Source organism: Trichomycterus rosablanca, chromosome 9 (genome assembly GCF_030014385.1).
Source record: "Trichomycterus rosablanca isolate fTriRos1 chromosome 9, fTriRos1.hap1, whole genome shotgun sequence".
Classification (NCBI taxonomy): Eukaryota; Metazoa; Chordata; class Actinopteri; order Siluriformes; family Trichomycteridae; genus Trichomycterus; species Trichomycterus rosablanca.
The window spans coordinates 26,109,791-26,131,492 of record NC_085996.1 but is presented as its reverse complement, the minus strand read 5'-3'; the positions used below and the strand labels follow the sequence as shown (position 1 = coordinate 26,131,492).

The 21,702-nt window shown below is 41.0% G+C and overlaps 1 protein-coding gene across 4 annotated transcripts in view; it reads right to left on the bottom strand.

The window, feature by feature from the left end:
- Positions 1-21,702, bottom strand: part of dab1a (DAB adaptor protein 1a) — a 254,109-nt gene that overhangs the window by 54,525 nt on the left and 177,882 nt on the right. The gene's annotated exons all lie outside the window — the stretch shown is intronic.

Genomic DNA, 21,702 nt, shown 5'->3' with positions numbered 1-21,702 from the left:
CAAGTGTGGTGTGACGAACTGTATGAAGGAACAAAAATCTACAACTGTATAACCACAGATTACACCTGTTAGTAGGTGTAGCTGACTATAGATAAACATACGAGTACCCAAGTGTACCCTATCTATCTGTCTGTCTGTCCGTCCGTCCATGTATCTATCTATCTGTCTGTCTGTCCGTCCGTCCGTCCGTCCATCCATCCATCCGTCCATCTATTTATCCATCCATCCATCCATAGATCTATCCATCCATTCTTCCATCCATCCATCCGTCCGTCCGTCCATATATCTATCCATCCATTCTTCCATCCATCCGTTCATCCATCTATCTATCCGTCCGTCAGTCCGTCCATCCATCCATTCGTCCATCCGTCCGTCCATCCATATATACAATATCACAAATAATTAAGAAATGAGTAAATATTTTATGAATTAAATCTGAATGCTGATTTGCTGCCAGTTTGTCAGTACAATAACAGGCAGATTTGCTGCAGTATACGTAAATGTGGGAAAATATACTGGCGCACTAAAGAAAAGAATTAGGTCAAAAACATCAGCGCTGATGTTGCTCAAGAAAGCCTCTACTGATGTTCCAGTTTATTTCAAAGCTGTTTAGTGGGGCTGAGGTCAGGGAGTTTCATTAATCCAAGCTTTTGAGCACCAGGAGGTCTTGCTGAAAGAGGGAAAAGCCGTCCATAAACTGTTGCTGCAAAGCATATATTTTTTAATATAATTGATTTATTACACCTGTTACCAATATTTGTGGCTAAACACATGAATTCAATGAGTGTCCGATAATACAGTATTTAGATTTTCAAACCTTTTAGCGCTTGCTATGGCTAAAACACATGAATTCAATAAGAAGTGTCAATACTTTTGTCCATATAGCACAATACAGTATTTATCCTTTCGTCTCGGTATCTTAAAGTTTAATGCCAGTGCAAAAACAAACTCTGCAGAAATCTTGAACCAGAGAAATAAATCTCCGTGACAAAAGAAATATAAAGGTTCAAGAGCTCTGAGAGGAGGCTTCTCCAGTGCACTCCCAACCCTCTGTCCCAATTCTGGAGCAATACGGCAATCATCTACAGAACTCAAGCAGCGCAAGTGGCAATCATCTCCTCTCCACCCACTCCATGCCTGTTCATTATAACATCACCAGCCTAATTCGCACTCCTCACTTCGAGGGCTTGACAGTTCATTTGAGTTTCACAGCTTGTGTCATCTCATGGGGATTCATTCGCTTGCGAGGTGCTATTTTCTACTCTTAAAACTATGACATACTACTTGACATGTTAAACTAATTTAGACCGCATTGAAGAGACACATTTGTCTACTGTAACCCCCACCCATCACCACTGTGTCAGGTAGTGGCACATCAAGTGGGGTTAGTTTCATAAAGCTCTAGACATTCCAGTTTAATAGATGGTTTTCTTTTATCTATAAATAACATGCAAGTAAGTGGGTGGCACGGTGGCTAAGTGGGTAGCACCGTCGCCTCACAGCAAGAAGGTCCTGGTTTCGACCTAGGTGGGGCGGTCCGGGTCCTTTCTGTGTGGAGTTCGCATGTTCTCCCCGTGTCTGGGTGGGTTTCCTCCGGGTGCTCCGGTTTCCTCCCACAGTCCAAAAACATGCGGCCAGGCTGCAGTACTTGGAGACACTGAATTGTCCTATAGATACCTAGCCGCTAGGATGCATAAACCAGCGCATTGAAGTGCCGGTCCCAAGCCCGGATAAATAGGGAGGGTTGTGTCAGGGTTGTGTTTTTAATAGATTTTGTATGAATTGCATCTCTGATTTTGCACCAACACGTGATTTCACTTTTTTTTTTTAGATTAAAATACATACTAGACATATTTTGACTATATTTTATAGGTCCATGATTTGGCCTCCTTTTATGCAATAACTGACAAAAACAACATAAATTACTTATGCTATCTTAATTAAATTATGAATAGAAAGCTTGTGCATAACAGGGTGGACCATAACAGGGTGGACTTTCTGACATAAAATTAGCCATTAGCTAGCAAGTGAGCAAAACCATGCTAGCATAAAAGTGAACTCAGACAAAGAATTCTCTGCTTTTTAGTATGACTATTTTTAAAATGATCAAATCGTATTGCTTTTTCTCATATATCCCATAACAGGGTGGACATGTTATGGTTGACCATATAAGGATAAATGTGGAAAAAATGACATTAAACTGAGGAGTTAGCCACTCATCTTCCACAGTTGTTTTCCCTCCAAAAAGATCATGTGAGCTCCAGGAAATGATGTCAGTATGTAAAACAGCTCTTCATTTTGAGAGACAGTAGTAAGAGATAACAGGGTGGACAGCAACTTGAAGGACGTGTGAAAAACCCTTATAATCAGCAATAAAAGAAAAAAAATCTTTTAAACAGTATTGAAAGACTGAAATATTTTCATGATTAAACCTCATATATCCATCACTAAATCTGAATGTACAGCACTGGAGACATGGGAAAACCTCTGGTATCTAAAAGATAAAAACACTGTAAAATGTATACAGTAATTTTATTTGGGGGGGGGGGGGGGGGTAGAAAACACTGTGTTTAGTATTTGAAAGTGTTAATTATTTCAGTAAGATGTTTAGAAATTGTATTGTTTAAAATTTACTTAATAATTACAATGATCAGTACTGGGGACACAAAAGGCACCGAATCAAACTAAATTGCCTAATGTTTAAGTGAGTGAGTAATGGTGGGATGACCTACAATGGATTAGCGCCAAGCCTGAAGTGACTACCAGTCAAATGTTCTTAGGAAAGGCTTAGGAAACTTCTAGATTATCATCACAATTAGGCAATTACTAAAAATAAATTAATGAATTAAAAATCTTCAGGCTGCAGATTGTGTCTCCACATAATAAACTGACAAGCACGACCCATTTGCGAACAGAAATGTAGAATAAATTACCAATGGCTGGAGTAGTCATAACACCCAGCTAAATCAAATGACTTGCTTTTCGCTGCTGGGTAAACAGATAGAGAGTTTAATAAAACATTCTAATGTCACACCAAACACATCCCTGCCCACAAAATGAAAAAATGGCTTATCTTTGAAAAATAAATGTAATGCAAAGTAAGGGAGGGGAAGAACCCCTTCCCCCTCAGCTTTAATCTTTCAAGAGTCTTAGATATGAAATCTTCCACCAAATAACTGCGCTTCTTTCCTTCTGGGTGGTTTGAAATTGAAAGTAGAGAAAATCTTTGAAAGATTAATTACTTGTGAAGCCATTCAGCAGCAGCCTTCCTCTGCCAATTTTCCAGAATGGAATGTTTGCCCTGAGCTGCCAGTGCAAAATATGTTACCAGTACAGAGTCCAAGCTGATCAAAAGGACCTGTAATCCCAAACCAGACCCAAACCTCATAAAAAAAAACAATAGCTATACAATAATTATACAGAGTTGGTCCATCTTTCTTTTTGCTGCTTTAACTGCCCTCTGGAAGGGCTTTCCACTCGATTTTGAATGCTGACTTCAAGGGTTTGCATCCATTTAGCCATACGAGGTGATAAGAACTGCGCAAATTAATTGTTTTAGATTGGGATCACGGCTCTATGAAGTCTGTCAAATTGTTTGCTTTGTACACAAGGGTTTTATTTCATTTTCATGTGTTACTAGAGCTTCATCTTGGTCAAGGTCATAATGTGTCTGGTTTCCATGGATCACAGTGTTAGTGGCCTAGCGTAATTTAGCACTGCAGGACCACTGTAGTACTTAAGCAGGACGAATCCTGGATTAGGTATCCTCAGTAAAGCAATTTAGATGGTAGGCAAACTGCAGTGGGTCAAGTGAGGGTGGTAAAAAAGGCTGTAATAAAGCCCTTGATGTCCTTTTAAAGCACTCAATTATAATGGAAGTGAGAGCTACTGGGCGATAGTCATTTAAACCAGTGATGACTGTGGATTTTTGTAGTACTGGGAGAGGGACCAAGGTTTTAAAGCAGGAGGTTATTGAAAAAGTCGATGTCGTCATCACGGGACTGAGGAGCAATCCTCTAGTCCGTAATCGATTGTACTCCCTGCCACGGTCTCTTGGGCTCTCTTTGCCACCTTGATAGCCTTGATATTCAGCTTAGCTCCTGTACACCTAAGGGAAGTTGTGCCACCAGATTTAAAAGCAGATCCAGACCTCAGTGGTCATCCACGGTTTCTGGTTTGCCTGGACTCAGTGTGCTTAGTGATACAGACATCATCCATACATTTGTAAATGTAACCCACTACAGTCTCAGCATACCCATACACATCTGGGATTTGGACTTGGTGGTCGTCTTCCTAAAACAGACCAGTCAGTACAGTTGAAGAACTGACAATGCTGACATGGCTCCATCAGACCAGACACGCACATGTCCAAAGTGTTTATGGCATTTAGTGGACGCCTTTATAGAAGCACTTGAGGATAAAGCGCCTTGATCAAGGGCTCAACAGTGGTGACCTAGAAAATTACCAGTGCAGTACCTACCAGCTTGAACCAATGATTACCAATGCAGTACCTTAACTGCTGAGCTACCACCAGCAGAGATCTGTATGATGGTATTAACATCACTGAGATGTGGATCAGATAAGCCAAAGTAAGGGTGGGAGATAGTCTTAAACGCACCTTTGTTTGTAAAAGCATGGTCCAAAATGTTGGCTCCCCATGTTGCAAATCCAGATGTTGGTAAAAGTGGGGGAGGACCGTCTTTATGTTTCTACAGAAACAATGAATACCCGCTCAAAATATGCGGATTACAAGTCACTTATGCAAATTTGAGGGCACTTCTCCTATCTGCACAGAAAGCTGTTAGCCCTTTCATGCTAATAGCATCCTCCGTAAAAGTCTCATTTAGCCAGGTCTCAGTAAAAACTAGGGCACAGCAGTCTCTCACCTACCGTTTTGTGGTCAAATCCAACCTGAGACAGCCCAGCTTGTTTTCCACTGAGCTGACGTTGGCAAGCAGAATCAATGGCTTCAAAGGCTCTTAGCTTAGCATGCTTCTGCATAAAGCTCCTCTGTGCCAGTCTCCATAGGCAGGTAACAGGGGTATCAGGTAAAGGGTATCAATGTTGTGCAAGCCTCTCCCAGAAGCAGCCTGAGGTTTTTCAGTGTATCCATGGTGTCTTGATCAATAGTTCTTAATTCGCTGTTCGTACGCAGTATCAGCATGGTTTGACGACAGCAGATCAATCTCCCCCACTACAGCGGTCTATAACAGATACTCTGACAGTGTTTTTATTGTAAAGCAATGCAGCCGTAGCCAGCACAGGCGCCGACGCCTTCGCCAATAATCTTGAGCTTTGTTAAGTCATAAAAGATGCATAGAAATGCAGTGTAACACTTAATACACATACACCGATCAGCAATAACATTAAAACCACCTCCTTGTTTCTACACTCACTGTCCATTTTATCAGCTCCACTTACCATATAGAAGCACTTTGTAGTTCTACAATTACTGACTGTAGTCCATCTTTTCTCTACATACTTTTTTAGCCTGCTTTCACCCTGTTCTTCAATGGTCAGGACCCCCACAGAACCACCACAGAGCAGATATTATTTAGATAGTGGATCATTCTCAGCACTGCAGTGACACTGACATGGTGGTGGTGTGTTAGTGTGTGTTGTGCTGGTATGAGTGGATCAGACACAGCAGCGCTGCTGGAGTTTTTAAATACCGTGTCCACTCACTGTCCACTCTATTAGACACTCCTACCTAGTTGGTCCACCTTGTAGATGTAAAGTCAGAGATGATCGCTCATCTGTTGCTGCTGTTTGAGTTGGTCATCTTTTAGACCTTAATCAGTGGTCACAGGACGCTGCCCATGGGGCGCTGTTGGCTGGATATTTTTGGTTGGTGGACTATTCTCAGTCCAGCAGTGACAGTGAGGTGTTTAAAAACTCCAGCAGCATCACTGTGTTTGATCCACTCATACCAGCACAACACACACTAACACACCACCACCATGTCAGTGTCACTGCAGTCCTGAGAATGATCCACCACCTAAATAATACCTGATCTGTAGTGGTCCTGTGGGAGTCCTGACCATTGAAGAACAGAGTAAAAGGAGGTTAAAAAAGTATGTAGAGAAACAGATGGACTACAGTCAGTAATTGTAGAACTACAAAGTGCTTCTATATGGTAAGTGGAGCTGATAAAATGGACAGTGAGTGTAGAAACAGGGAGCTGGTTTTAATGTTATGGCTGATCTGTGTATTTTCAGTAGTATTGTTCTCCTATTGTAGTAGTTGTATTATGTATGTGTACACAAATTGACCAGCATTCATTGTGAACTCACGGCAAATGTTTAAATGTTTAACCAAGACTAATGCTCACATGAAATGAAAGCATGTCTCAGGCATGCAAGTGGAAATATTCAAATGTCTGGTAAACACTTAGTGGAACGCAGCATTAGTGGAAAACTAATCAGCCAGTAAATGATGCATTACATGCATGAACGATTACACAGCAAGTATATTAGCTTCTGAAAAGACAATACGTAAAATAATTTTCCAATAGCATCACGAAAACTTTATTAGCAGGTGGCAGCAGTTGGTGATGTGAAATGGTAGCAGCATTGTTTGTTTTCTAGGCAAGACAAAAAGGAGTGGATGTTCAATGCTGCTGTTAAAGCATAGCTGTAGCCATTATTTGAACATGGAAGGACCAAATCTAACGGTGGGCGGTTCCCTACAATTCTAAAACACTGGTGTCATATCAACAACTTATGGGAACACTCATAGATCCTAACATTCCACAAAGTTTTACATCTTATGTACGTGTACTGGGGTGGGACTTATTGTACATCGATCAGCCATAACATTAAAACCACCATCTTGTTTCTACACTCACTGTCCATTTTATCAGCTCCACTTACCATATAGAAGCACTTTGTAGTTCTGCAATTACTGACTGTATTACATCTGTTTGTCTGAATGCTTTGTTAGCCCCCTTTCATGCTGTTCTTCAACAGTCAGGACTCTCCCAGGTCCACTACAAAGTAGGCATCCATCCATCCATCCATCCATCCATATATCTATCCATCCATCCATCTATTTATCCATCCATCCATCCATCCATCCATTCTTTTATCTATCCATCCATTCATCCATATATCTATCCATCCATTCCATCCATCCATCCATCCATCCATCTATCTATCTACTCACCTACCTATCTACCTACCTATCCATCCATATAACTATCCATTCATTCTTCTATCCATCCATCCAAATATCTATCTATCCATCCATTCTATTTATCCATCCATCCATCCATCCATTCTTTTATCTATCTATCCATCCATCCATCCATCCATTCATCCATCCATCCATATATCTATCCATCCATTCTTCTATCCATCCATCCATATATCCATCCATATATCCATCCATCCATCTATCCATCCATCCATACATCCATATATCTATCCATCCATCCATCTATCTATTTATCCATCCATCCATCTATCTATCAATCCATCCATCTATCTATCAATCCATCCATATATCTATCCATACATCCATATATCTATCCATCCATTTATCTATCCATCCATCCATCCATCCATATATCTATCCATCCATTCTTCTATCCATCCATCCATCCATATATCTATCCATCCATTCTTCTATCCATCCATCCATCCATCCATATATCCATATATCTATGCATCCATCCATCCATATATCTATCCATCCATTATTCTATCCATTCATCTATCCATATATCCATCCACCCATCCATATATATAGCCATCCATTCAAATATCTATCCATCCATTCTTCTATCTATCCATCCATCCATCCATCCATTCTTCTATCTATCCATCCATCCATCCATCCATCCATCTATCCATTCTCCTATCCATCTATCCATCTATCCATCCATCCATCCATCCATACATCCATTCTTCTATCCATCTATCCATATAACTATCCATCCATCCATCCATCTATCTACCTAGCTACCTACCTATCCATCTATATAACTATCCATTCATTCTTCTATCTATCCATTCATCCATCCATCCATCCATCCATCCATCCATCCATCTATATATCCATATATCTATCCATCCATCCATCCATATATCTATCCATCCATTATTCTATCCATTCATCTATCCATATATCCATCCACCCATCCATATATCTAGCCATCCATTCATATATCTATCCATATATTCTTCTATCTATCCATCCATCCATCCATCCATTCTTCTATCTATCTATCCATCCATCCATCCATCCATCCATCTATCTATCCATTCTCCTATCCATCTATCCATCCATCCATCCATACATCCATTCTTCTATCCATCTATCCATCCATCCATATAACTATCCATCCATCCATCCATCTATCTACCTAGCTACCTACCCATCCATCTATATAACTATCCATTCATTCTTCTATCTATCCATTCATCCATCCATCCATCCATCCATCTATCTACTTAGCTACCTACCTATCCATCTATATAACTATCCATTCATTCTTCTATCTATCCATTTATCCATCCATCCATCCATCCAATGGCCTTGTGTTGTCTTCAGTCCAGTACTAAGCATTTCAAAACCTCATTCTCAGATGACTAATGGTACACATTTACTTTAACACACACACACACACACACACACACACACTGAACTAGCAGCAGTGAATTCTAATACATACTAATGAACTAAAGCTTTACAGACTTCTTCTCTTTCCACATCAATGATTTGCAATAAAATAGACATTTAAGGCCTCATTAGTAAGTTTTTTAGGTTTTAGTTTGTGCAAGCTGGAAGCGATGTCTGTGTCTACATAAACAGTGCAAGAGATCCAGGTGTAGTGTGAACTGTACAGCGACCAGGCAACTCCGAAAGTCGAGTAGTGTGAACCTGGCATCAGCAACACAATTTGACCAATGGACCAATTGTACAGCGTGAATATGAACATGAGTTTAGTTCCCACTATGCATTGTTATGACAGTACATGAATAAAAAACAAAAAAGGTTACTACATTACTGATGTGTAATATCTTCTTCTGGGTTTTATTAGAACAATATGATGTCTGATCACAAAAGTAACACAGTAGTATGTACAAAATTACACCGTAGACAGTATTATAAGTATATCCTAGTTAGTGGTATCCCTCACAAGCTACTGCAGCACCGGCTTACTACATGGCCAAAAGAGAAAAAAAAAACATTAGCTCTATCACAGTATGGCAGTGTGGGAAGGATCCAAGTTGAGAATGAGATTTTCTGAGGCAGCAGAGATAAGCAAACAGGGCCACAAATTCTCCACATCTACACTGTGGATTACTGTTTGCTAATCAACAACAGAGAATTGAATCGAGTCTGTATGGCCCATATGAGCCTGTCCAAATTCTCAAGCTTTCATTTTTTATCTGTGTTGTTTGTTCTTCTCTCTGATCAGTACAAATCCACTCCATTCCATCTGTAAATCTAAAGCCAGGATTATACCTGCTGTTAATTATGCAACTGTGTATACAAGCTGCCTTTCATTCCTTATATACAGTTTGAACATGTTATAAGACTATAATACCAAATGTCATGTTGTCATAAATGGTCCAATCAATTAATGTCATGAATTATACACCGATCAGCCATAATATTAAAACCACCACATTGTTTCTACACTTACTGTCCATTTTATCAGCTCCACTTATCATAGAGGAGCACTTTGTAGTTCTACAATTACTGACTGTAGTCCATCTATTTCTCTACTTACCCTTTTTTAGGTATTATTTAGGTGGTGGATCATTCTTAGAATTGCAGTGACAATGACATGGTGGTGGTGTGGTAGTGTGAGACACAGCAGCGCTGCTGGAGTTTTTAAATACTGTGTCCACTTACTGTCCACTCTATTAGACACTCCTACCTAGTTGGTCCACCTTGTAGACATAAAGTCAGAGACGATCGCTCATCTATTGCTGCTGTTTTAGTTGGTCATCTTCAAGGTTGGACCTTCATCATGGGTCACAGGACGCTGCCTACGGGGTGCTGTTGGCTGGATATTTTTGGTTGGTGGACTATTCTCAGTCCAGCAGTGACAGTGAGGTGTTTAAAAACTCCAGCAGCACTGCTGTGTCTGATCCACTCATACCAGCACAACACACACTAACACACCACCACCATGTCAGTGTCACTGTAGTGCTGAGAATGATCCACCACCCAAATAATACCTACTCTGTAGTGGTCCTGCGGGGGTCCTGACCACAGGACCTGAAGAACAGGGTAAAAGCAGGCTAAAAAGGTATGTATAGAAATAGATGGACTACAGATTCTTATGCCCCCCCCAGATTTTCTCACTGCCCCACCAAGCAACGCAGTCCAGAACCGGGGCTGGTTAAGGGCCTTGTTCAGGGGCCCAACAGTGGCAACTTGACAGTGGTGGGGCTTGAACCAGCAACCTGATTACTAGTTCAGTACCTTAACCACTGAGCTATTACTGCCCCTGAATATCCTGAAACTGAATATCAGCTATCCTAGGATCACTGAGAAGTTAGCCAAGCTTCCAAACTCTAGTTCTGTATCGTAAAATCCAGCTCTGACAATCTTGCAGCAAAACACACTGCTGATAAGGATTTTAAACCCTCATGTAAACACTACCACTCCACTGGGGCATAAGGAAGTGACAGCTTGAATGAAAATCAACCACTTCTGTTTATCGTATGCAACACTTCTTTTCTGTCTTCAGACCCTGTATATACCCAGCCCTCCATATTTAACCTTCACGTTCCAAAGCCAACGATGTCTCATTAATGAACTTTTCACAGCACTCATTCATCTCGCTTGCCTTACTTTTCATCATTCACTCTAATGCACGCTCACATTCTTATATCCGAAAGCATGTCATTAACCTGCACCATCAGACATGAGTTGTCATTCCTTAATAGCATTTATTAAGAAAGCAAGAAGTGTGCAGCTCATCTTATATTAGCCAGAGAGCTAATTCTGCAGATAAGCCAAGGTTTTAGCATGTCCTTGTAACAGCATGCCTAGAATCCTTGGCAGCTAAAGACCTTGTATGGCTTGCCGCCATTCACCATCACATGCATAGACGTTTTCATGCATGCATTCATAAATCTATGTCCCAACTGGGTTAAAAAGTCTACACACTACATTTGTATTTGTCATTTGCAGAAACTCTACACACTTTGTCTTTAAACTCAATTTCTTTCCAACATTGGTTTATTCCCAAGCCTATCATGTCTATGCAGATGGGTTGAAAGTTTGGTTCCGGAAGGGGGGGGGGGGGGGGTTGGCAAAGTACAGTAGACCCTTGAGTTACGAACGGTTTACCATACAAACATTTTGGGTTATGAACGATCTTTTTCAACTTAACATATGAACAAATTTTGGATTAGGAACCGAAATTCGCGAAACACGTGACGTCACGAACAAGTTGACTCCGAATATATATATATTCGGACGGTGTTTTTTCTGTGTTTTCTTTATATTTTGTAAAATTCAATATTGAAATGTCCCCAAAGAATGTGCAGAGAGAGCGCAGTGTTGAGAAAATGAACAAATCTATTACTATTCGTTGTTGTATAATTACTCCTGCCAGTAGCTGTCACTGTGTATCAGACAGAGGGGACAGTGAGTGAGAGAGAAGAAGGAATTCGGCTGAGTAAAGTATCCTTTCTTTGTGCAGTTACACCTACAAAATACAACACCATTGAAATAAAGAAGGAAATAATAGAGAAATAGAGAGTTATTGTTGTTTCTGGTAAATATATTTTATAAAAAAGAAGGAAATGTATTATACTGTATGGTACAGCACACATACTGTACTGAAATGTGATGTGTGTTTTATGTACAGTACTACTGTGTATTGTTGTTTATTATTGTTTATTACAGGAATGTCTATTCTATAAGTTAAAATTTAATGGAAAATATACTTGTATTTATAACAAAAAAAAAAACCCATTTAAGACATTGCAGAGGTTAGGTAAGGGGGTGGTGTGGGAGGTCTGGCATGGATAAATTGTATTTACATTATTTAAGGGAAAAATAGGTTTAACTAACAAACATTTAACCAATTAACCAATTAAATTCGCAAGTCAAGGGTCTACTGTAATTTAATGTAATAGGTGGCACCATGGCAATGTGTATGAAGTAGGGCTTTAAATATTTGACAAATGCATTTATAACCATACAACTATGTTATTGAACTTTAATAAATAAACAGTGACTTAACAAAACAGCTAACAAATGCATTTATGGTCATATAATCTTATTACTTTCAATTCTGCATATAGCCCTAAACAATAATAACAACAAATACAATAGTTCATCAGTAGAGCTATTTCGACAGAATGTGGGTCTATCACGGCATTGACGATGTCTTAATATGCGCATTTGGAAATGTTTTTACTCCATTTCAGAATCAGGGAAATACTTTTTAACAAGGCAGACATGCAGTCCATTGATCTGTAGCTGTTGTGATGCAAAAACTCCCTCTGCAGCAGTAACAACATCTGCTGTGTTACCTGTCTTTACCTGACAAACTCTCTCCTTTAGCTGCAGTTGTGTGTTTTGTTGAACTGACACATTTCATTTTTTTTAACACCGACACGTGCATGTCAGCTTTGCAGGTCATGCATTCTGCTTCCCAAGGATCCCGACCGAGACAAAAACACAGATTTTTTTCTCGTATGTAAATTTTAATTCACGCTTGGGCATGAGACCTAAAGAAGAAGGTGAAATCAGTGTGAAAACATGCAAAGAATAGCGCACGCAGACTACAATATTTAGAAATCCCGGCCGAATGTATGGTCACCCCTGTTTAGGGAACTGTACCTAGTTTTAGGTTTAGGATTAGCATAAATGCAGCATAGCTTAGAGATCTGTTCCTTTATTCTCTGGGTCTAGCTGGGTTTATTCTCTTAGGGTATCTTCAGATAGAACCCCTATTTGGTCTTTATTCATCTTAGTGTTCTTTGTGTAGTTTCCAAATTCATAGTTTAGTCCTCGCTTATCCTGATGTTTATTGTTTTGTATTGTTCATTTTTCAAGTCTGTCAACTCCTAGTCCTCTTTGTTGCTTTGTATATTTCTTGTTTGTTTTAATGTCTATGCTTTTGTCCTGCCTCCTCTCATTGTTGTGTGTTTCACAGTCATTGTTGAACAGGAAAGGACCTTCCACTTAAAAGGCATAAATTATACACTGGTCAGCCATAACATTAAAACCACCTCCTTGTTTCTACACTCACTGTCCATTTTATCAGCTCCACTTACCATATAGGAGCACTTTGTAGTTCTACAATTACTGACTGTAGTCCATCTGTTTCTCTGCATGCTTTTTTAGCCTGCTTTCATGCTGTTCTTCAATGCTCAGAACCCCCACAGGGCCACCACAGAGCAGGTATTATTCTCAGCACTTCAGTTACAATGACATGGTGGTGGTGTGTGTGTGTTGTGCTGGTATGAGTGGATCAGACACAGCAGCGCTGCTGGAGTTTTTAAATACCGTGTCCACTCACTGTCCACTCTATTAGACACTCCTATCTAGTTGGTCCACCTTGTAGATGTAAAGTCAGAGGCAATCGCTCATCTGTTGCTGCTGTTTGAGTTGGTCATCTTCTAGACCTTCATCAGTGGTCAGAGGACGCTGGATGTTTTTGGTTGGTGGACTATTCTCAGTCTAGCAGTGACAGCCAGTACAACACACACTAACACACCACCACCATGTCAGTGTCACTGCAGTGCTGAGAATGTCCCACCACCCAAATAATACCTACTCTGTAGTGGTTCTGTGGGGGTCCTGACCATTGAAGAGCAGCATGAAAGGGGGCTAACAAAGCATGCAGAGAAAGAAATAAACTACAGTCAGTCATTGTAGAGCTACAAAGTGCTTCTATAAGAATTTTAGCTCTATAAAATCTGTGTACAGGTTTTAGTACTGGTGGCTAGTTTTGGTTTAGTCTGGCTCTATAAAACACCCCCATTCAGACACACACAAATACACACTGTAGGTCAGTATGTGTTCATACTTAATAATCTCAGTATGACAGACAGCCACTGTGTGATTATCCCGCTCACTCAACCCTGATGACCCGTCCCTGCCTCCACCTCCTAACAGGTGCCACATATCCCACTAGCCGCTAATTAGAAGCTGCCATGAAAACGCTGACAGTAAAATGCAAAACTTTTGATTAAAAAGAGAAGGAGCAGCGCATAGATGAGTGAAGGCCTCTCCGCCTCTGTGTCTGCGGGCAACAAGGCCTGAGAGAGAGGTAATTAGCGATGAGAGGAATAAACTCAATCACATATGCCACCTGTGCCAACACACACATGCACGCACACAGAGCCAACAAGCGGGTGGGCAGCCGAAATGACTCCCCCGAGAGAGGAACTGGCGAGGAACTCGAGAAATCAGCAGCCCATGGCTCCCTCTGGGGACGACGCAGCATATGGAGAGGTGTGGAAGTTGGAAAGCTCTGGGCCAAAATATAATGCACAGCACTTAAAAGCCTGGGAGATTAAAATAATGAATTTTTAAAATAATGGCTTTAAAGCATTACCTTTAGCTCTGGACTCATTGCTTACTACATAATATCTGCTAAATCTTCTGGGCGGCGCTGTGGCTCAGTGGGTAGCACTGTCACAGGGTTCCATTCCCTGTTGCAATCAAGGTCCTTTCCCCCAATTTTCCTCCCAATCTAGTTGTATCCAATTACCCAATTGCACTACGCTTCCTCTCTACTGATGTTGACCATTGACCTCCACTTCTGACTGAGAAGAGCCGTGATTAACACACACCCCCTCACATATGTGCAGTAACCGACTGCATCTTTTCACCTGCACGAGGCGAGTTCATATGGAGCTCGGTTTTACACATTGATTTGAGTGTCACGCACTGATCCCCATTATCCTCCGACTGCACCTTTTTACCTGCATGAGGTGAGTTCATATGCAGATCAGCCCCGTGCATGGAAAGCCACACCCTGATCAGCATTATTCCTCAACTCTGCACAGGCACCCATCAACCAGCAAAGGTCATAATTGCACCAGTTATGAGAAACCCTGGTCCAGTTTATCCCACCCTGTGAACAACAGGCAATCATGTAGCTGCCCAGCCCAGTCAGATGGCAGAGTTGAGATTAGATACAATGTATTCGGCAGTCCTAATATATATATATATATATATATATATATATAACACCCTGGATGAGGCGCCAGTCCATCACAGGGCAGACACACATATACACATACACACATACACACACCCATTCACCTATAGGGCAATTCAGTATCTTCAATTCACCTGACTGCATGTTTTTAGACTGTGTGAGGAAACCGGAGGTCCTGGAAGAAAACCCATGCAGGCATGGGGAGAACATGCAAACTCTGGGAATCGAACCCAGGACCTTCCTGCTGTGAGGCGACAGTGCTACCCACCGAGCCACCTATATAAAATCAATTATATAATATAAATAATATGCTGACTACTTTGTGGACAACACTGCTAAGGGAACCAACCTTTGGAATAAATTGGAACGTCAACTGGGAGACTTACCTTACAAGCATTCTTTTGACTTAAGACACACTCAAATTTTTGAGTGGATGCTGTTATAGCTACAAAGGGGTGCGAGACAATTCCCTATTAATGCCCATGGTTTTGAAAAAGGATATACAACAAGTCTATGATCAGGTGTCCACTACTTTTGACCAATCATCAGTTCACAAAGGTTATTTCAAACACAGTCATGGACAACTCGGTGTCTCCAGTTCCCCTCACTTGCATGTCTTTGGACTGTGGGAGGAAACCGGAGCACCCGGAGGAAACCCACACGGAGACGGGGAGAACATGCAAACTCCACACAGATTGGGGGATTGACAGTGCTACCCACTGGCTACAACAAGCTTATGATCAGGTGTCCACTACTTTTGACCATGTAGTTTATTCGAATGGAACCTTATTGGCGTAGTCACACGTGTATCCCTGACTGAACACACACACACACACACACACACACCTATTTGCACACTCACAGCATCTTATTAGAGTAAGTGGAACAGGCATAGTCATTTACATCGACAGCTGTTTTTATGTCCACCAAACTGTTTTACTGGACCGGTCAAATCTCATTTCCATGCAAATCAGTGGCAGCGGATGCTGAAGATGACACTTTGGGCGTGCCGCAGCTGACTTATGAAGCCAAGTGCTGATTGAACCGGGTAACCATATTGCACAAATTATGAAAATTGTACATGAGTGGGGTGAGGTTCAGTCTGCAAATTTAATTTCTCAACCTCTGTAAATTGTGCACTTACGGCGCTAATTCCTTAAGCGTCCCAGGGATAGAGCGGGACTGCCAACTAGGGCTGTGTGGGAGGACAGGCTATTTATTCATTGAGTCATTTTTAGTAAGTGTTTTATCCTGGTTAGGGTCACCGTGGCTGTAAAGCCTTTCCTAGAAACACAAAGAGAACATAATTAAACTACAGAAGAGGTCTATTGAAGGCCAGTACACTCACTTGATTATTTCCACTCATGGAAAACAAAGAGAGCATGTCAAACTCCACACGATCAGTGACCAGCACTAAGGTGTGTAGCGGCATCAGTTCATAGCAGGTCATCACACCTACCTACTGAATCCCACTTATTCATTGCAAGTGGTGAATCAAACCCATACACAGTGTGGCAAATTACACTCAGACAGTAAAACCCACAATTCTGAAGATGTGAGATCCTACTTCTAAACATTTAATTTAATGTATTTATTGTTTCATGTAGGTGTGCCATCATTGTGGTTAACCTAATTTACATGGTACTCGACTAGTAATCAGAAGGCTGCCGGTTCAAGTACTACTGCTGAAAAGGTGCCACTGTCGGGCTCCTGAGCAAGGTTCTTAACACTCAATAGCTCAAACTGTATCCAGTCAAAATTGTAAGTCACTTTGGTTAAAAGTGCAAATGCGAATGTAAAAAATGTCACAGTTAAGCTGCATTTTATAACTTCATACATCAGCAAATTTAAATTTTGACACAAGATTTTATGGACAAAAAATTGGCACTGCCTGCAGCAGACAAAATTGTTTAGCTTAACCCAGAGTTTTTCAAACCTAAGAAAAATTTAATAATTTAATTACTGTTCAATCTTTACACTGAAACTATACCTAATGCATAGTCATTAGATTTACCAGTTATCCATTTTATGTAAAATACAAGAACTACTCAGTTTTTCTGTTTGCTTTTGTTAAGTATTTGTTGTATTATGCTACTGGGGCTTTAATTTCCTTCAGGATCAATAAAGTATCCATCCATCCATCCATCCATCCCTCCATCCCTCCATCCCTCCATCCCTCCATCCCTCCATCCATCTAATGATAGTTAGATAAACTTGTACGTAAATGCCCCCTTGTGGAGGCTTTATGTTACATCTTAAGAACACAGCGGGACCAGACTGTACAGAGCATAGCAGCCTAGTTCACACTACACGATTTTTCCCTTGAGCGCTCGGCGACTGGTCGGCGCTAGATTTGCCGGCTCGGGAGCAACTCGATGTTCGCTCGGCGATCGAAACTCGGCTCTCAATCGCTATGTGTGAACTACCCAACAACTCGATCCGAGCGGCTCACTGAATGCTCGCCGACCGAAACGACTTTTGTAGCATGTCAGATATCTGAATCCGAGTTGCCCGAATGGGAATAAGTGCTATGTCGAACAGCCAATGAGAATGCAAGATACGGTGTAAAGGGAAACACAGGGGAGAACTTGTAAAAGTTTTACAGTATTTCTGACCTTATCGTTCTCCTCAAAACATAACAACGTTGCATTGCAAAAAATATTTATTAACCTCCAACTCACTATAGAACAATCAATGCTGTTCATGTAGCCAAATCCACTCAGATTCATTTATTTTCCTCTTTGATTTTACGCTGCACATCAGCGAACAAACTTTGATCGCTCGCTACTTGTTGCCGATCAGTCGTGTAGTGTGAAACCCCCTATCGCCGATCAGCCACACCGACTTGAAAGACTCCCGATTACAAGAGATCCAGTCGTGTAGTGTGAACTGTACAGCGACCTGACGACTTGGAAAGTCGTGTAGTGTGAACTTGGCATAAGATGCATTGTTTGTTTCCTGGGTCACGTAAAAAATCATGGACAAAATGTGGGAAAAACCCTGGCTCAACCTACACTAAAGCTCCATCTGTTGTCTTGTTTGTTTGTTTATTAGGATTTTACCGTCATGTTTTACGCTTTGGTTACATTCATGACAGGAACGGTAGTTACTCACTACCAGTGATGGCATAGTTACCTTTAAAAAGTAACCTAGTTACTTTATTGATTACTTGATTTTAAAAGTAACTAAGTTAGATTACAAGTTACTTTATTAGTTACATTCAGCAGCTGCCGTAATGCAGCTGGAGCTGCGTAGGCGATTGAAGAGGAATAAGAAACAAGAAAGAAAACAGAAAACTGAGTCCTCTGTTCACAAGTGTAAGAAAGATAAATAAAATAAAATTTTTAAAGACAAATAAATAACAAAAAGACGATAAATATCCAAAATTTTGGCGAGTGGGGTTTGTAATGAGTCTGTAACTATGGTGATATTACATCATCACGTCCCCACGTGTAGTACGTAGCGGTGTTGTTGGCATACTGCACACTTCTGTACTGAAAGTATGTACTTCTTTACCGGCCGAGCAGTGCATACTTCCTCCAATCTAGTGCATACTCTGTAAGTATGCGATTTCGGACGCAGCTTGTGACTTAATTGTCGCATAGGCCAGAGGTCACTCCCCTATTTTTACTGTGCAAAAATAGTAACGCACAGTAACTTGGATAAGTAACTTTAATCTGATTACTGGATTGGAAATAGTAACTCGTTAGATTACTTGTTACTGAAAAATGTGGTCAGATTAGAGTAACGCGTTACTAAGTAACACGTTACTTACATCAGTGCTCACTACACAAGGTTCATCAGTTCACAAAGTTATATCAAACACAGTCATGGACAATTTAGTGTCTCTAATTCACCTCACTTGCTCGTCTTTGGAGTGTGGGAGGAAACCGGAGCACCCAGGTGAAACCCACACAGACATGGGGAGAACATGCAAACTCCACACAGAAAGGACCCGGACCGCCCCACCTGGGGATCGAACTCACGACCTTCTTGCTGTGAGGCGACAGTGCTGCCCACTCAGCCACCGTGCCTCCCCATCTGCTGTCTAACACTGAGTGGTTAAATATTCTTCCTTTAATTATTATTAAATCTTTCCACTTTATTTTTGGGTAATTTAATAATAATTATTTAATTAGTGTGGGAGGCACAGAAGCGCAGCAGCTAGCAAACGTACCACACAACTGAGCCTCCAGTTACGTGTTATAAAAGTCATCCTGTTTCCATGTGGGTTTTCTCCAACCACTTTGGTTTCCAATAATACCTGAAGGCAAATTGGCAGCTCTAAATTACACCAGGGTTGGAGTAGGTGGAAATGTATGCCCTGAGATGAATTGGCACCCAGTTCCACTTTGGGCCCATTGTCTTTGGTTGGGCTCTAGACCCACTTTTACTCTGATCACAATGAACAGGCTACTGCAGATAAATGACAGAATTAATGTTTTCCAATTATCATAAAAGCCTCAGTGCCACACACCTACCACCGACATTAAAGTGCTGGATTTTGTCCAGCGTATTTCCAATGGTGCTGTGCAGCTCTTGAATTATCCCTATTTCCTGTTATTTTTCTGGCTATTTTTCAGAGACGTGTAAGCCAGGGCTTCATTTTGTCATTCTTTCTTCTCAACACTCTCACTCTTTTTTTTGTGGGAGTTAATAACTCAAGTGGTTGATTTTGGCAGGCCTTCATAAAACAGGCCTCGATGCGATTAGCTGAGTCACCGTGGTTCTGTCGAGCTGCATTAATGAAATTACAAAAGCTGCTTCTCTTCATCAGAGGAAGGTGTTGAGGGGTTGCCAACACGCAGAAGCTGTGAAGGGTGAGGGAATGAGACACAGATATGGAGACGCTCCATTGAATTTTAATAAGTCTGAGTCTCCGCAAAGGTTTATCGACATGATGGAGAAATATTACATTGCCTTGAGCAATAAACTAGATGTTTCAATATAAGTAGTGATACTGAATATAAATAAAAATTAAGCAATAATTTACTGACACATTTTAGCGTACTGAAAGCATATAGGCCATGTGGGTTTAATAGGCGCATCGTGACTGCCCCAAATAGCCTTCTATTTAACAAAATTGTCTTTCCAAGTAAGGAATATTTAATTATCATACTTATATCATCTTTTCTTATTCTTAAGGACCATCTACTGGGGTTCCTTCCTAACCTCCTGGCCTTGGACCAAAAGGTGCTGGTCAAAAGCCAGGAGAATAGTGAAGGACCCCAGCCATCTCAATAATGGACTCTTCTCTCTGTTGTGCTCAGAGAAGTGATTTTGCTCCTCAAAGGCCAAGACAGAAGTTGAGCTCTTCCCGCAAGCTATTCGGGTCCTCAAACAGAATAGCAAGTAGGAATACCTACATCCAGTACAGATACAGACTGTGTAGAGATGTGAATATATCAAGTCAAGTATTTGTATGTCACGTTTTACAATGAGCATTGTACTCAAAGCAACTTTATACACTGATCAGCCATAACATTAAAACCACCTCCTTGTTTCTACACTCACTGTCCATTTAATCAGCTCCGCTTACCATATAAAAGCACTTTGCAGTTAATTACTACAATTACTGACTGTAGTCCATCTGTTTCTCTGCATGCTTTGTTAGTCCCCTTTCATGCTGTTCTTCAATGGTCAGGACTCTCCCAAGACCACGACAGAGCAGGTATTATTTATGTGGTGGATCATTCTCGGCACTGCAGTGACACTGACATGGTGGTGGTGTGTTAGTGTGTGTTGTGCTGGTATTAGTGGATCAGACACAGCAGCGCTGATGGAGTTTTTAAACACCTCACTGTCACTGCAGGACTAAGAATAGTCCACCAACCAAAAACATCCAGCCAACAGCACCCTGTGGGCATCCAGTGACCACTGATGGTCTAGAAGATGACCAACTCAAACGGCAGCAATAGATGAGCGATTGTCTCTGACTTTACATCTAAAAGATGGACCAACTAGGTAGGAGTGTCTAATAGAGTGGACAGTGAGTGGACACGGTATTTAAAAACTCCAGCAGCACTGCTGTGTCTGATCCACTCATACCAGCACAACACACACTAACACACCACCACCATGTCAGTGTCACTGCAGTGCTGAGAATGATCCAACAGCTAAAAAATACCTACTCTGTGGTGGTCCTGACCATCAAAAATAGGGTGAAAGCAGGTTGAAAAAGCATGCAGAGAAACAGATGGACTACAGTCAGCAATTGTGGAACTACAAAGTGCTTCTATATGGTAAGTGGAGCTGATAAAATGGACAGTGAGTGTTTGGATCAAGGAGGTGGTTTTAATGTTATGGCTGATTGGTGTACAAAAATCATTATAATAATAATAAAGTTAATAATAAACTTATATAATTATGTGATTTAAACAGGTGATTGTAATTGTGATTTGGAAAAGGAGTATCCATGAAAGGCTGAGTTTTTGAGGAGCAAAGAAGGCCAAATTATATGTTGGTACAAACTACACCACTTGTTTGACTCAAGCTGAACTAAGATCAGAACTGAAAAGATGACGACAGTTTTGGACCTAGGACCACCTTAATGG